General features: G+C 48.9%; 1 protein-coding gene across 1 annotated transcript in view; it reads left to right on the plus strand.

The window, feature by feature from the left end:
• The first annotated feature begins 3,098 nt into the window (after nucleotides 1-3,098).
• The window catches only part of raly (RALY heterogeneous nuclear ribonucleoprotein), a 228,721-nt gene continuing 215,447 nt past the window's right edge, over nucleotides 3,099-16,372 (plus strand). The window contains exon 1 of the mRNA XM_059978797.1: nucleotides 3,099-3,589. The gene's annotated coding sequence lies outside the window, so the exon portion shown is untranslated. The remainder of the gene's footprint in view (nucleotides 3,590-16,372) is intronic.

The following is a 16,372-nucleotide window of genomic DNA, read 5'->3' on the forward strand; positions in this document are numbered from 1 at the left end:
TTGTAGAGAGATCGCAAACTGTTGCAAGAAACCTAAGGTTGTTACGGTAGATGATTTTAACTTTCCACATATTGCCTGGGAATCCCATACAGTGAAAGGACTATTTAGCATAGAGTTTGTCAAATGTGTTCAGGAAAGTTCCCTTAGTAGATGTCCCAACAAGATAGTGCGTGAAACTTGCTATTAGGGAATGAGACAGCCCAGATGACAGAAGGTTGTGTAGGACAACACTTTCCATCTACTGATCATGATGCATTTAGGTTCAAAATAAATACGCAAAAAGATAGGTCTGGTCCACTGGTTGAGATTCTAAACTGGAGAAAGGTAAATTTTGATGGTATCAGAAATTATCTGGCAAGTGTGGATTGGGGCAGGCTGTTTTCAAGCAAAATGTGTACTAGTGAGTGGGAGGCCTTTAAAAGTGAACAAAGCTTGTATGCGTTTGTCAGAATAGAAGGTAAAGATAACAGGTGCAAGGAAACTTGGTTTTCAAGAGATATTGAGGCCCGGGTTTTAAAAAAAAGGGAGGTGCATAGCAAGAATAGGCAGGTAGGAATGGATGAGGTACTTCAGGACAATAAGAAATACAAGAGGACACTGAAAAAATAAATCATGACAGCTAAAAGAAGGCATGATATTGCCCTGGCAGACAAGGAGAAGGAGAATCCTAAGGGATTTTACAGGTATATTAAGGATTGCAAGGGACAAAATTGGTCCTCTGGAAGATTAGAATGGTAATCAATGCGCAGACCCAAAACAGAAAAGGAGATCTTAAATGGATACTTCTGCTTGTGTACTTACTCAGGAAATGGACAGAGTCTATAAAAGTGAGGCAAATCAGCAGTGAGGTCACAAACCCTACACAGATTTCAGAGGAGTTGTTTGCTGTCTTGAGGCATATTAAGGTGAATAAATCCCCAGGACTGGACAAGGTGTTCTCCCGGACCATGTGATAGGCAATGGAAAAATTGCTGGGGGCCTAGCTGCAGGTAGCTGGGGTAGGCAGTTTAAATGGTTTGGCATGGACTTGATGGGCTGAATGGCCTGTTTTACTACAGCATTTTTCTGTAATTCTATGACTAGGATAAGTCCTGATGAAGGATCTAGGCCAAAACAGTTCAGTACGTGTTCCACTCCATGGCTGCTGCCTGACCAGCTGGTTGACTCCAGCGTCGACAGAATCTCTTCTGTTCATAAGCGAAGAGTTATTTTCAGAAAGGAAAGAAGTTCGCACCTTCCTCCACAGTGCATTTTCCATACATTTCCTCCCCATCCACCCACAGTAGCCACAGTAAAAAGAAGCAACAGATTTATCTGAGAATCTCTCGACTTCATCTGCAGCTGACAGCAACAGAAGTGGCAACCAGGAAGACTGTGAATTCAAATGATACTGCTTGCCACAGCAGCCGCTTTGCTCTTTAAATGAGACCAGTGAAATTGTGCTTCATGTCAGAATGTGTTTCCCATTCATTGGCATTGTATGCAGGTGTTATACAGAGAGAGACCTATCCCCACCGTTACTGTACCACAGTGTTATATAGAGACAGACCCATCCCCACAGGTACCATACCCCAGAATAATATAGAGACAGACCCATCCCCACCGGTACTGTACCCCAGTGTTATATAGAGACAGACCCATCCCCACAGGTACCATACCCCAGAATAATATAGAGACAGACCCGTCCCCACCGGTACTGTACCCCACTGTTATATAGTGACAGACCAATCCCCACCCGTACTGTACCCCAGAGTTATATAGTGACAGACCCATCCCCACCGGTACTGTACCCCAGTGATTTACAGAGACAATCTCATCCACGCCAGTACAGTACCCTGGTGTTACACTGAGACAGTCCCGTCCCCACCGGTACTGTACCCCACCCAGTGTTATATAGAGACATTCCCGTTCCCACCGGTACTGTACCCCAGTGTTATATAGTGACAGACCCGTTCCCACCGGTACTGTACCCCAGTGTTCTATAGAGACAGACCCACCCCACCGGTACTGTACCCCAGTGTTATATAGAGACAGACCCATCCCCACCAGTACTGTACCCTGGTGTTATACAGTGACAGACCTGTCCCCACTGGTACTGTACCCCAGAGTTATATAGAGACAGACCAATCCCCACCGGTACTGTACCCCAGTGTTATACAGTGACAGACCCGTCCCCACCGGTACTGTACCCTGGTGTTATACAGTGACAGACCCGTCCCCACTGGTACTGTACCCCAGTGTTATATAGAGACAGACCAATCCCCACCCGTACTGTACCCTGGTGTTATACAGTGACAGACCCGTCCCCACCAGTACTGTACCCCAGTGTTATATAGAGGCAGACCAATCCCCACCCGTACTGTACCCCAGAGTTATACAGAGACAGACCTGTTCCCACCGGTACTGTACCCCAGTGATTTACAGAGACACTCTCGTCCACGCCAGTACAGTACCCTGGTGTTATACTGAGACAGTCCCGTCCCCACCGGTACTGTACCCCAGTGTTATATAGAGACAGACCCGTTCCCACCGGTACTGTACCCCAGCATTATACAGTGACAGACCCGTCCCCACCGGTACTGTACCCTGGTGTTATACAGTGACAGACCCGTCCCCACTGGTACTGTACCCCAGTGTTATATAGAGACAGACCAATCCCCACCCGTACTGTACCCTGGTGTTATACAGTGACAGACCCGTCCCCACCAGTACAGTATCTCGGTGTTATACAGTGACAGACCCGTCCCCACTGGTACTGTACCCCAGCGTTATACAGTGACAGACCAGTCCCAACCAGTCCCACTGCATACAGTAATGGTACTGGCAGGAAAAATATTAAATTAGCAAATCTCTCCCTTTGCTTCCTGTGAGGAAGTGTCTGATCTGAACCATTGTCAGTGTTTCTCTCTCAACAGAGGCTGCCTGGCTTTTCCAGCCTTTTCTGTTCCAATTTCAAATTTTTTCGCATCTGCAATTTATGGTACTTTGACATTCCTGTTATGCACGTGCACTCACGAATTCACGGTGAACATTATCTTAATGCAGCAAACGTTGTCATTAAATATTAAACGTGCTTCTGCATAGGGAACGCTGGGGAATCCGGTCCGTGGATTTCACATGGGTCCACCAGTGAAAGATTTCTTTACAAAATACATTTGAATGGTTAATGCGAACTACAGTTATTTAAAAGCAGTCTCCAGTCCCTTCCTCCAACCACTGCCCTGGGATTGGGAATAATCTGGGATGCAGGAAGCCACCAACAGCGCAGAGGGAAGTGCGCCTCGAACCGAACGGGTTGTCTGTTCTAACGGTGGCTCTAAACCCGCAACACCGGGGTTGTCCGGCCATGGCGCCGGGGACTAAGGCGGACACCGCTGTCTGCGGGCTCGGCGCTGCGCTGGGCAGCCCGGTGCGAGTTGGCTGAACCCACATCATCCCTGTCCGTGCGTGGAGAGCGCCGCACTCGGCGGATTTCCGACCGTAGCCTGTGCGCCTACAACCAGTCTCTCTCGCCTCTCTCGTTCTGTCACTGTCTCACCTCTCTCTATTTGCCGTTTTTTTTAACTCCTGAATTTTCTTGCCTCTCTTGGTGAGTATTTTTTTTACTGTCTATGACGTTTTGATTTTTTTAATGCGGAGCAATCCCGTTTTTTAAAAAAAAAATCTTTTTATTGCACTTACGTCTATTTAGATGGCGAAATGTTTGTAAATTCTTGCGTTTCACTAGACTCCGGTGTGAATGATCGTGTGTGTGTAAAGACAGCATAAATGAATCCTCGACCATTAACGCTGCACTGAAAAAATGAAATTATTTTTGTACACTCTCCCGGCTGTGCACACGCAAACTAGCGTCAAGATTTTTTTTTAAATTCTTATGCATTTTGTTTTGCTTTTCTCTTGTTAATGTGTTTTTCTAAATCAGTTTAGCATTTTTTATTGGGTTAGGGTCTCTGTTTCACCCCCTCCCCTACTCTCTTCACCTCCTTTTCCAAAATAACCCGCCACTTGGACGCAGTTGTTTGAATGACTTTTAACAAAAGACAGTTTTATCGTTTTAAAGCAAAATTCTCTGGAAGAAAGTTTGTCAGCTTCTCCGGTTGGCAGTGTTTTGGCAAACGGCTTCTCTCGGTGTTTGAAACGGAGGAATACCTCTGAGATAATGCGTGGTGCTTCGATGGATGGACAGAGAGCGAGGGTTTATTATCGCAAGCTCACTTGCTTTATCTCTACATGATTTATAAATAAAAATTGCTATCAATATAAACTCCTGACCGGTACTTGGTAAACAATGGCTTTAAAAGAAATTAGAACGAGGCAGCAAGTGATAGGCTCAGCGTAAGATGTGTTGTAAAACATTAAATAATTGTACACTGAGTTCTGTACTTCAATGCAGGTAACTTTAAATGCTATTCCCTCGTCCGGAGAATTTGAAAGCAAATATTTCCAATTCTTCCCAAATTAGGAAAACAGTTTAAAATATTGAATCGACTTTTAAGCAGCACTGCAGGGACGTGCCAACATTTTTTTAAAAAAAATATTTACTGCTGGTAGACACAGTGTACCAAAGTATGTTGTTTACTGCAGAGATTGTCAGGGAAATCGGGGTTGGGAGTGTGGAGGGAGGCTCTCGATTCAGGTAACGCCACGGCATCGGTAACATGGTCTTGGTTTTCTCGGAAATTCTTCCCCATTTCTGGTCTCCGAAGGTGCCGAACCTCCACACAATTGATTCGATGAGTGATAGATAGGGTTGGTTGCTGTGGCAGTTGCTATGGGTGGGTCTGCTGGTTTGGCGTTGCTATGGGCAACAGCATTTAAATCTCCATTCACATGGCGTGGCTCTCCGGCGTGAGGTGCCTGTGATGGTGCTGTAGGCTGAATGTGAGTTCGTGCCTGTGCCCCTCGCGGGGGATGCAGTCTGACAGGGGAACGCCAGGGTCCTCTTCCCCCCCCGTCTGCCCCTCCGTGTGCCTCTTCCCGTCTCTGTCTGCCCCTCCGTGTGCCTCTTCCCGTCCCTGTCTGCCCCTCCGTGTGCCTCTTCCCGTCCCCCCGTCTGCCCCTCCGTGTGCCTCTTCCCGTCCCTGTCTGCCCCTCCGTGTCCCTCTTCCCCCCCCCCCGTCTGCCCCTCCGTGTGCCTCTTCCCGTCCCTGTCTGCCCCTCCGTGTCCCTCTTCCCCCCCCCCCGTCTGCCCCTCCGTGTGCCTCTTCCCGTCCCTGTCTGCCCCCCCCCCGTGTGCCTCTTCCCGCCCCTGTCTGCCCCCCCTTGTGCCTCTTCCCGTCTCTGTCTGCCCCCCCCTTGTGCCTCTTCCCGTCCCTGTCTGCCCCTCCGTGTGCCTCTTCCTGTCCCCGTCTGCTCCTCCGTGTCCCTCTTCCCCCCGTCTGCCCCTCCGTGTGCCTCTTCCCGTCCCTGTCTGCCCCTCCGTGTCCCTCTTCCCCCCGTCTGCCCTTCCGTGTGCCTCTTCCCGTCTCTGTCTGCCCCCCCCGTGTGCCTCTTCCCGTCCCTGTCTGCCCCTCCGTGTGCCTCTTCCCCCCGTCTGCCCCTCCATGTGCCTCTTCCTGTCCCCGTCTGCTCCTCCGTGTCCCTCTTCCCCCCGTCTGCCCCTCCGTGTGCCTCTTCCCGTCCCTGTCTGCCCCTCCGTGTGCCTCTTCCCCCCGTCTGCCCCTCCGTGTGCCTCTTCCCCCCGTCTGCCCCTCCGTGTGCCTCTTCCCCCCGTCTGCCCCTCCGTGTGCCTCTTCCCGTCCCTGTCTGCCCCTCCGTGTGCCTCTTCCCGTCCCTGTCTGCCCCTCCGTGTGCCTCTTCCCGTCCCTGTCTGCCCCTCCGTGTGCCTCTTCCCGTCCCCGTCTGCCCCTCCGTGTGCCTCTTCCCGTCCCCGTCTGCCCCTCCGTGTGCCTCTTCCCGTCCCCGTCTGCCCCTCCGTGTGCCTCTTCCCGTCCCCGTCTGCCCCTCCGTGTGCCTCTTCCCGTCCCCGTCTGCCCCTCCGTGTGCCTCTTCCCGTCCCCGTCTGCCCCTCCGTGTGCCTCTTCCCGTCCCCGTCTGCCCCTCCGTGTGCCTCTTCCCGTCCCCGTCTGCCCCTCCGTGTGCCTCTTCCCGTCTCTGTCTGCCCCTCCGTGTGCCTCTTCCCGTCCCTGTCTGCCCCTCCGTGTGCCTCTTCCCGTCCCTGTCTGCCCCTCCGTGTGCCTCTTCCCGTCTCTGTCTGCCCCTCCGTGTGCCTCTTCCCGTCTCTGTCTGCCCCTCCGTGTGCCTCTTCCCGTCTCTGTCTGCCCCTCCGTGTGCCTCTTCCCGTCCCTGTCTGCCCCTCCGTGTGCCTCTTCCCGTCCCTGTCTGCCCCTCCGTGTGCCTCTTCCCGTCCCTGTCTGCTCCTCCGTGTGCCTCTTCCCGTCCCTGTCTGCCCCTCCGTGTGCCTCTTCCCGTCCCTGTCTGCCCCTCCGTGTGCCTCTTCCCGACCCTGTCTGCCCCTCCGTCTGCCTCTTCCCGTCCCTGTCTGCCCCTCCCTGCCTCTTCCCGTCCCTGTCTGCCCCTCCGTCTGCCTCTTCCCGTCCCTGTCTGCCCCTCCGTCTGCCTCTTCCCGTCCCTGTCTGCCCCTCCGTCTGCCTCTTCCCGTCCCTGTCTGCCCCTCCGTGTGCCCCTTCCCGTCCCTGTCTGCCCTCCGTGTGCCCCTTCCCGTCCCTGTCTGCCCCTCCGTCTGCCCCTTCCCGTCCCTGTCTGCCCCTCCGTCTGCCTCTTCCCGTCCCTGTCTGCCCCTCCGTCTGCCTCTTCCCGTCCCTGTCTGCCCCCCCTTGTGCCTCTTCCCGTCCCTGTCTGCCCCTCCATCTGCCTCTTCCCGTCCCTGTCTGCCCCTCCATGTGCCTCTTCCCATCCCTGTCTGCCCCTCCGTCTGCCTCTTCCCGTCCCTGTCTGCCCCTCCGTCTGCCTCTTCCCGTCCCTGTCTGCCCCTCCGTGTGCCTCTTCCCGTCCCTGTCTGCCCTCCGTGTGCCTCTTCCCGTCCCTGTCTGCCCCTCCGTCTGCCTCTTCCCGTCCCTGTCTGCCCCTCCGTCTGCCTCTTCCCGTCCCTGTCTGCCCCTCCGTCTGCCTCTTCCCGTCCCTGTCTGCCCCCCCGTGTGCCTCTTCCCGTCCCTGTCTGCCCCTCCATCTGCCTCTTCCCGTCCCTGTCTGCCCCTCCGTGTGCCTCTTCCCGTCCCTGTCTGCCCCTCCGTCTGCCTCTTCCCGTCCCTGTCTGCCCCTCCGTGTGCCTCTTCCCGTCCCTGTCTGCCTGTCAGTGTCTCTATCTCCCTGTGGAATCCCTGTGAGCCTCAGGGCCCATGGAGGGCTCTTGTGTCATCCGATATCTGACCAATGTGATGTGCCAGAGTTGTGGAGTGAGAGCATTGCTAATTCTCCAGGAATAATGCACAGGGACAGTTTTGTGCATTGGTGACGCTGGTTGGCTTGAATACTGGAAGTCACCACTTGGGTAACAAGGAATCTCAGGATGGGCAATGGCTGGCATTTTGACAAATGAGTAATGGAGGAGTTGGTTAGGCTGTAAGCAATTACAGTTGAGTTGATTAAACCTCAAGCACGTTGCAGAATCAGTGTCCTGTCTGGCCGCATGGTGGCCTGGTCTGGCAGTCCAAGTGCTCAGGAACACAAGAAGCTGCAGAGTCGTGGACTCGCCCAAACATCACTGGCCGATGCCAACTGACCATTGGTAGTATCTAATGCTTAACCTATCTACTATTGCTGCTTGAGGGAACGTGGCAGGTTATGGTTGGGTCAGAGTACATCTAGCACCCGAAAACTTTCTCCCTTTCAAAATTGGTTCAAAGTTGCAGTTGTAAAGATGTATGGAGTTAGATCATCTCTGCTGAAACTGGGCTGGAATACTGTTGATAGAAATTAGTTTGTGGTGACCTTGCTCTTTTTTACCCTCTGACATACCCAACTAAAATCTTCCTCTTCAGCCAAGACTTTGGCATGTTTAGTTAGATTTTATTTATTTTTTAAATTACCAGTCCAGTGTGGAATTGGCCCTTCCTGCCTTTCGAGCCACAGCACTTTGCAGCCCCTGACAACCCCGATTTAACCCTAACCTAAACATGGGACAATTTATAATAACCAATGAACCTACTAACTGATGAGTCTTTGGACTGTGGGAGGAAAGTGAGCATCACAGGGAGGACCTACAGAGGATGCCAGGATTGAACTCTGAACTCTAATGCCCTGTGCTGTAATAGCATTGTGCCGGCCGCTACGTCACTGTGGCATCATTGTACAGGTCAGTACAACATTGTGGGCCAAAGGGCTGTGTTGTACTGTCCTATGTTCTTGTGTGTCTTGGTGTCTGGTTCAGTTACTGTCCCCTATACTAGTGCTGTGGTATGTTTCACCATGTACACACATCGGATACCAATGGTGAACCTTCCTGCCCTGCTTGTTTTACTGGTCTATTAACCAGTAAAACTCCATTAACCTCTAGTAAAAGTGGTTATGGAAAAATTCCATGCTCTTCATGAGGCTCAACTTGCTGTTCATTGTCTAACAAAGAATCAACATGGGGGAGTTGTGGAGTAGCACAGTGGTTAGTGTAATGGTATTACTACACCAGCAACCAGGGTTCAATTCCCACTGCTGTCCCATAAGCAGTTGCATGTTCTCCCTGTGACCGTGCGGTATCCCTCCAAATCCCTTGGTTTCCTCCCACACGGTTGTTCTTGGCAAGATTTTCTACAGAAGTGGCTTGCTATTCTGGGCAGTGTCTTTCATTTTAGATGGAGTACGAAAGTGAGCTAGCCAACAATATTACGGAGGATACCAAGATGGGAGTGGAGTAGAGATATGTCCCTACCAAAGTAGGTACTAGACACTTTTTCCTTCTGCTGGCCTGCAGGTCACCCTTGGGCAAGGTGTAGCACCTGCTTAGTCCCCGATCAGGGTCACGTGAAGACATGTGAACAGGTGGTGGATGGCCGTATGAGCAGCTGGTGCATATCACAAGTCCTGGTTATGTGACCACTGACACCAGGCAGACAATCTCTGAAGAGTATTGATAATGGCTGGGGTCACCCATCTTGTAAAGACACTGCCCAGAAGGGGACAATGGCAAACCACTTCTGTAGAAAAATTTGCCAAGAACAGTCATGGTCACGGAAAGACCATGATTGCCCATATCATACACACAACATACAGTGAACAAACAATTGCAGAAGATTGACATTGAGCATTTTTGACAGGTTAAAATGTAAGCCCTACTGGTGCTTCATAAGTGATGAGGCCTGGGTGGTGGCAGGGACTTCAGTAGTCTCTCAACCTGGGAGAAGAAGCTGTTTCCCAGCCTAACAGTCCTTGTCCCAATGCTATGGTACCTCCTGCCTGATAGTAGAGGGTCAAAGAGATTGTTGGATGGATGGAAGGGATCATTGACAATGCTAAGGGCCCTGGGCGTATTTGGTCACATGGATGTGAATGGGTGACGTGGGCTCTTTGGACTGGAAGGGTTTGTTAGCGTGCTGTATCTCTAAATAACTAAACTCTCTTATGTGGGACAAGGTAATCCAGTAATCCAGGTTAGATTCAAGAGGAGCTCAGATTTGAAGATAATTTAGAGAGCAGGGCTCTGTATTGCTTTTGCTCCCAACTTGTAATGTTTCTCCTTATTGCACATCATCCCTGTATCAAGCGGTCTGTGACTCATCATTCGAAAACCCAACTCACTGTAACACTCTTTCCAAAAAAATCTTCTTCCACATTCTTGCCAGCCCTCTGTTTCTCCCTATACACATATGTCTGTGCATGAGCATGTGCACACACATGTGTGGGGGGGGTGTACACGTGAACATTTGTGTGTGCATTGTGTCTGTGAGCTTGTACCTGCGCCTGTGTGAACATTGTGTGTTTGTGGTTCTCAGTGAGGGAATTCTTCACTCTCCGTGTAGCGTTACACCTCGGTGTGTCAATACATTGTTGTGAAGTTGAAATAATTTTGCTCATTGCTAACACCACGACTCAGGTATAGGCTCTGAGATCAACCTGAGCTTATTTCTTCTCTGATAAGTGATCTTTCTCTAACCTCTGGCTTTCTATTGTCTCCCCACCTCTCGCCTGTTCCATCTCGCCAACACTAATCTTATTTTCTTTTTTCCACTGTATTGATTTTATTATAGTTATTATTCCTCCAGACATTCTTTGTGAGCCTATAATGTTTGTTGTGTGTGTCAGCTACAGTGCGTTGTCTGAGTGGAGCCTCATTCACCCATGGATGTGCAGTTTCTCGGTGCAGGCTTGTCTGTTGTATAGTTACTCTGGAGCAAAAGAGAAAAGCAAGAGCAAGCCATTCTTGCTATTCAACCTCTTCTGCTATCCCATGAGAACGGAGGTGATTCAGTCTTGGACTTCCCTCAATTCCAACAGGTCATATCAACAGAGGTAAAGCTGAATCTGTTTCTGGAGCTGCTGGTTGGAATGAAAGAAAGTTGACCTCAGTCAGAGTGACCATATAACCACCAGGTAGTCAGAAACCCATCTAGTTCAGGGAAAGAACTTGGGATGTCAGGATGTGCAGAGCTGGGCAGAGACATGGCAGATCAATTTCCAGTTGGACCTTGTCTGTCTCTGTCTCTTTCTTTCTTTCTCTCTCTCTCATGTGTCTCTATGTCTCTGTCTCTTATGTCTCTCTCTCTCTCTCTCTCTTTTCTCCCCCCCCCCCTTACAAATATGCCTTATATGCTATCCCCTTCTGGTCAGGAGATGCCATTTGAACTGTCTAATGCAAAAACTTCAAGTTCTGATTTATAGTCATTCAACCATTGAAATCTTTATCACCAAACAAAACAATGTTCCTTCGGACCAAGGTACACAACACAGTGCACATACAGTAACTCACATACATAACACCAGAGGTAATATTACCACAAATAATACGGTTTGTTTATGATACAAGTCAAAAAGTAAATAATCACGCTTCATTTGTGATGAGACCTGGGTGTTGACAGGCAGTTCAGTAGTCTCACAGCATGGGGGAAGAAGCTGTTTCCCATTCTAACAGTTTGTATCCTAATGCAACAGTACCTCCTGCTTGATGGTAGGGGGCCAAAGAGGTTGTTGGATGGATGGGAGGGATCATCGACAACGCTGAGGTCTGTGTGTCTGCAGCACCCCTCATAAATATCTTGATGGGTGGAAAGGATGTAATCCTTTGTAGGGCCTTGCAGTCACTAGTTCAATGCCCCCTTGATGAACTCCACATCTTTGTTCTAGAGCGTTGTCCCTCTATGGATGTGCCTCCATTCAAAGTGCATTTATTATCAAAGCGTACGCACACTGTATAACCTTGAGATTTGTCTCCTTGCAGGCAGCCACAAAACAAAGAAACCTCAAAAGAACTCACCAAAAAAAAAGACAGTCAAACATCCAATGGAGAGAGAGAAGAAAAAAAAACAAATTGCGCAAACAGAAGTAAACAAATAGCTTCAGAACTGGAGTTATAGACAATAGGTGCAGGAGTAGGCCATTCGGCCCTTCTAGCCAGCACCACCGTTCACTGTGATCATGGCTGATCAAACACAATCAGTACCCTGTTCCTGCCCTCTCCCCATATCCCTTGACCCCGCTATCTATAAGAGCTGTATCTAACTCTCTCTTGAATGCATCCGGAGTTTTAGGAAAGGCAGGAAGCCAGGCGTCTCTGCAGCCAGCACGGGCAGCAGCCACAGTTCATCACAAAGCCAAGTTAATGTTGTGAGACCACAGACTTGTCCTGCAGAAATGTCCTCTCTACATCCTATCTATCCAGGCCTTTCAGTGTCACATGACACGCACCCCCTCATCTTCCCTAACTCCACTGAGTACAGCTTTCTGAAACAGCTTGGCGTCAGGTTGCTAAGTGGGGGAGAGTGGGATTTTAGCCCAGTGACTGACATAATGATGATATCCATGTGACATGTGGGGGGGGGAGGGGGTGGTGGGGGGGTAGTTCTGGCTCAAACACCCAGTACATGCCCCTCTTGATGATGGGAATAATACAAAGGTTGAAGAGGCATTTCAGTATCTGAGCCCAGAGCTTCAGTGAGAGAGCAAAGGATGACATGACATTTAAAAAAAAGCGAACACTCCCCTCCCCCACCTTCTTATTTGGGATTCTGCCCCCCACCCCCCCCCCCCGCCTTTACATTCCTGATTAAGGGTCTCAAACCAAAGTGTTGAATGTTTATTTCCCTCTTTAGATGCTGCCTGATCTACTGAGTTTCTCCAGCACTGTGTGTGTTTGTGTTGCTCCAGATTTCCGGCATCTGCAGAATCCCTTGTGTCAGAGATTTTCTCAGCCCACTGGCTTTGACAGGCTGGTTAACTCTGGGATAACTGATGTGGCAAGTTCACTGCATGCATTTTACCAAAATAATGCCAGGTACTTAGCAATAGCCTCTCCCCACTGAATATTATCTGTTGGGTGGATTAAGCTTTCACTGAGGTTTGGAGTTTCTCAGCTCCGCCTGTGAGAATGGATAGAAATTCTCCAGTCTTGTACTAGATCCTTTTTCTTGTTCAAACTAATAAACTGATATATAGGTAGAAAATGAGAAGAACATGCACATGTATATTTATAAACATGCTTACACGCACGCACTCACGTATGCATGCACACATATACGGGCTGGCACAGTAGCGTAGTGGTTAGCACAAGCCTTTACAGTACTAATGACAAAGATTTAATTCCCGCTGCTGCCTGTAAAGAGTTTGTATGCCCTACCCATGACTGCATGAGTTTCCTCCCACAGTCCAAATACATACTGGTCGGTAGGTTAATTGGTTATTGTAAACTGGGGGTTGCTGAGCGGTGTGGCTTGTTGGGCAGGAAGGACCTACTCCACGCCATTTCTCAATAAATAAAAAATATATACACTCGTCCAGCATCCAGCATCCTCTTTCTCTTTTGACCATTGAGCAGGAGACTCTGATACATAAAGACAAGGATGGGCGGGATGGGAAACAGGTTCTTCCCTCAAGCCATTAGGCTTCTGAACTCCCTGCCACATCACGTTCGAAAGATAATTTGTACTGTCCCCTATAATATTTAATTTATGCACTTTACTTTTTTTTATCTCTGCATAATTCATTTGTAGATTTAATTCTTACTTTCCTAAGTTATTGTGTGTTATATATATTATAGATTTTATATATATACACACACACAAATATAGATTATATATAACTGTAGATATCTGTCTCTGTCTACACACACACACACTCCTTGAATGCTTCAATATACCTGGCTTTCTCACAACTCTGCTTATTGCTGTTAAGTGTTACACTATCTGCTAAGCTATGGGCTGCTTCACTGAGGCAGAGGGAAGTATAGACAAAGCCTGAGAAGAGGAGGTACGTTGTAGAGTAAGACCTTTGTTCTTGCTAGGATAGGGGAGAGAATGGAAGGTGTTGGGAGGGGGAGGTGAGGGATTTGCTCTTGATCCATGCCGTGGACCTGTGCTGATTAGTTATCTGTCTTTAAGGAGCATTGCATTGAACTGTTGCTGCTGGGGCATTGAGTTCCTGTCTGTCTCCGGGATGGATTGTCTCACTGAGCTGAATATGCTGATCTGCCCATGGTGGTGGCCTGGGCTCCTGTCGAAGATTTAGCTCTGATGGGCCTGTGGGTGGCAGCACTGAGCAGCTTGCACACCCCAAACTCCACCCCCCAACCCGCCCCATAATCAAAACCCATGCTGGGCAAATTATTTTATTTATCTTCATTGCGGGATACTGCGTGAAACAGGCCTTTCTCGCCCAGAGGGCAGCACCACCCAACAGCCCACCTATTGAACCCTAGAGGTAGGGGCTTCCCAACCTGGGGCCAACAGACCCTTTGCTTAATGGTATTGGTCCAAGGGATAAAAAAGGTTGGCAACCCCTGCCCTAGCCTAATCACAGTACAATTTACACTGACCTACTAACTGGAATGTGGAAGGAAACGCACGCGGTCACAAACTCCTTACAGAGGTCGCTGGGATTGAAATCCAAACTCTGACACCCCGAGCTATAATAGTGACGTGCTACACTACTGTGACCGTAAGCGGTTTGGAGACCAGCATCAGGACAAGACAAAGCTGATCAAACTGCGATTTAACTGTCTGTCTCCTTCACTGCTCTTCATCCTGATCTTTCTCCTCAGTCTGACCGTATGTTGGTATTAGTCCCAATGAAGGGTTGCGGCCCGAAACATCAACAGTTTATTCCTCCATAGACGCTGCCTGACCAGCTGAGTTCTTCCAGCATTTTGTGTGTGCTGCTCTGGCTTTTCAGCATCTGCAAAATCTCGTGTCATTGACATTGGTTTATGATTGCCATACGTACCAAGAAAAGGTGAAAAACGTGTCTTGCATTCTGCTTATACTGTTCAAATTATTACACAGTGCACTGAGTTAGAACAGGGTAAAACTATAACCATGCAGAATAAAGTGTAAACGCTGCTGGAAAGTGCAGGTCAAGGTAAAGTGCAAGATCACAACAGGATAGATTGTGAGGCCAAGAGTACGCTTTAACGTATAAATAGGCTGTTGCTGGCTGCTGCCTGAAGAGCTGATGATTTGATGGATTTGGGTCTGCCCTCTGAGGAACCCAGCATTCGCTCCAGAGTACGCAGGGCCTCGGAAATTTGCATACATTGTCAGAAACTCTGAACCAAATTCAGAAAGTTTGCTGCCCCATCTGCCAGAACTGAATGTTCAAGAATGCACTCCCATGGCATCTGTCACATCCTTGGTATGGCATCTGCTCTGCCCGTGACCACAAGAAATCGCAGAGCTGTGAACAGCTCAGCACATCAGAGAAACCAGCTCCCCCCCCACCCCACCGTAGACTCTGTCTGCTCTTCTCACTGCTTCAGCAAAGCGGCTAGCATAATCAGACACCCACCCACCCAGACACTCCCTCTATCCCCACTCCCACTGGGCAGAAGGTACAAAAGCCTGAAAGCACATACTACCAGGCTCAAGGACAGTGTCTACACAACTGTACCGACTACAGACTGAGAGTCTAACTAAGGGGGTATTGCACTGTATGACATGCTTCCAACTAACTGAACAAAAAAGGACATATAATCCTTCATTACAAACCAACAATGCGATCACTCAATTTTTGGTAATTCATGTAAAAGTAAATGGATCAAATTCAGACAAAGACGAACGGTCAATGAAAAAAATGCGCTCCCTACTCATCCCCTGTCTAAGCCACCAAAACAGGTGACTGTGTTCATTTTAATGCCATTAAACAGGGGCTCTGTGGACCCCGAGTTGGGGATCCCTGCCCTAAACCCTGTTTATTCAAGTATCTGTCCAGATGCCTTTTAAATATTGCTATTGTTCCTGCCACCCTCCTGGATTATCTGCTGCTTCCTGAGCCCAGCAGATGTGGATTAGTGGAATAAGTTTCAGTCCATCACACGGTCCTTGAGCTGAAACCTGGTCTGTGGAGATATTGTACCTTCACAGTCATGGAAGAAAGGGCTTGGTGTCCGGAGCCCGGAGCTGATCACTCAGAATTGTGAAGCAGAATTTTCAGAAGGAATGCTCATATACTCAGTGGCCACTTTATTAAGTACATCCGTATTAATACAAGTGTCTAATCACAATCATGAGGCAGGAACTCAATGCACGCAGAGCCTCAGCCCTTGTTCAGACCAAACATCAGAATGGGGAAGAAATGTGATCTAATTTGGAGTATTGTGTGCAGTTTTGGTCACCTATCTACAGGAAAGATGTAAGCAATGTTGAAAGAATACAGAGAAAATTTACAAGGACTCTGGAGCACCTGGGTTATAAGGAATGATTGAATAGAGTAGAAGATTGAGAGGAGATTTGATAGAGGTATACAAAATTATGAGAGGTATAAATAGTGTAAATGCAAGCTGGCTGTTTCCACTGGGCAACACACACAAAATGCTGGTGGAACACAACAGGCCAGGCAGCATCTATAGGGAGAAGCACTGTCAACATTTTGGGCTGAGACTCTTCGTCATGACTCGTCAGCATTTTGTGTGTGTTGCTCGAATTTCCAGCATCTGCAGATTTCCTCGTGTTTGCTTTTACCACTGAGGTTGGGTGGGACTAGAACCAGATATCATGGGTTAAGGGTAAAAGGTTAAAAGTTTAAGTGAAACATGAAGGGAAGGTTCTTTACTCAGAGTCATGAGAGTGTTGAACAAGCTGCCAGCACAAGTGATGTATGCATGCCTAATTTCAACGTTTAAGGGAAGTTTGGATAGGTACATGGATGGTAGGGGTATGGAGGGCTATGGCTGCGGTGCAGGTCAATGGGAGTAGGCAGTTTAAATGGTTAAGTACAGACTAGATGGGCCAAAGGGTTGTTTCTGTGCTGTAATTTTCTATGACCCTACAAGTTCTAT

This window comes from Hypanus sabinus, chromosome 9 (genome assembly GCF_030144855.1).
Source record: "Hypanus sabinus isolate sHypSab1 chromosome 9, sHypSab1.hap1, whole genome shotgun sequence".
NCBI lineage: Eukaryota > Metazoa > Chordata > Chondrichthyes > Myliobatiformes > Dasyatidae > Hypanus > Hypanus sabinus.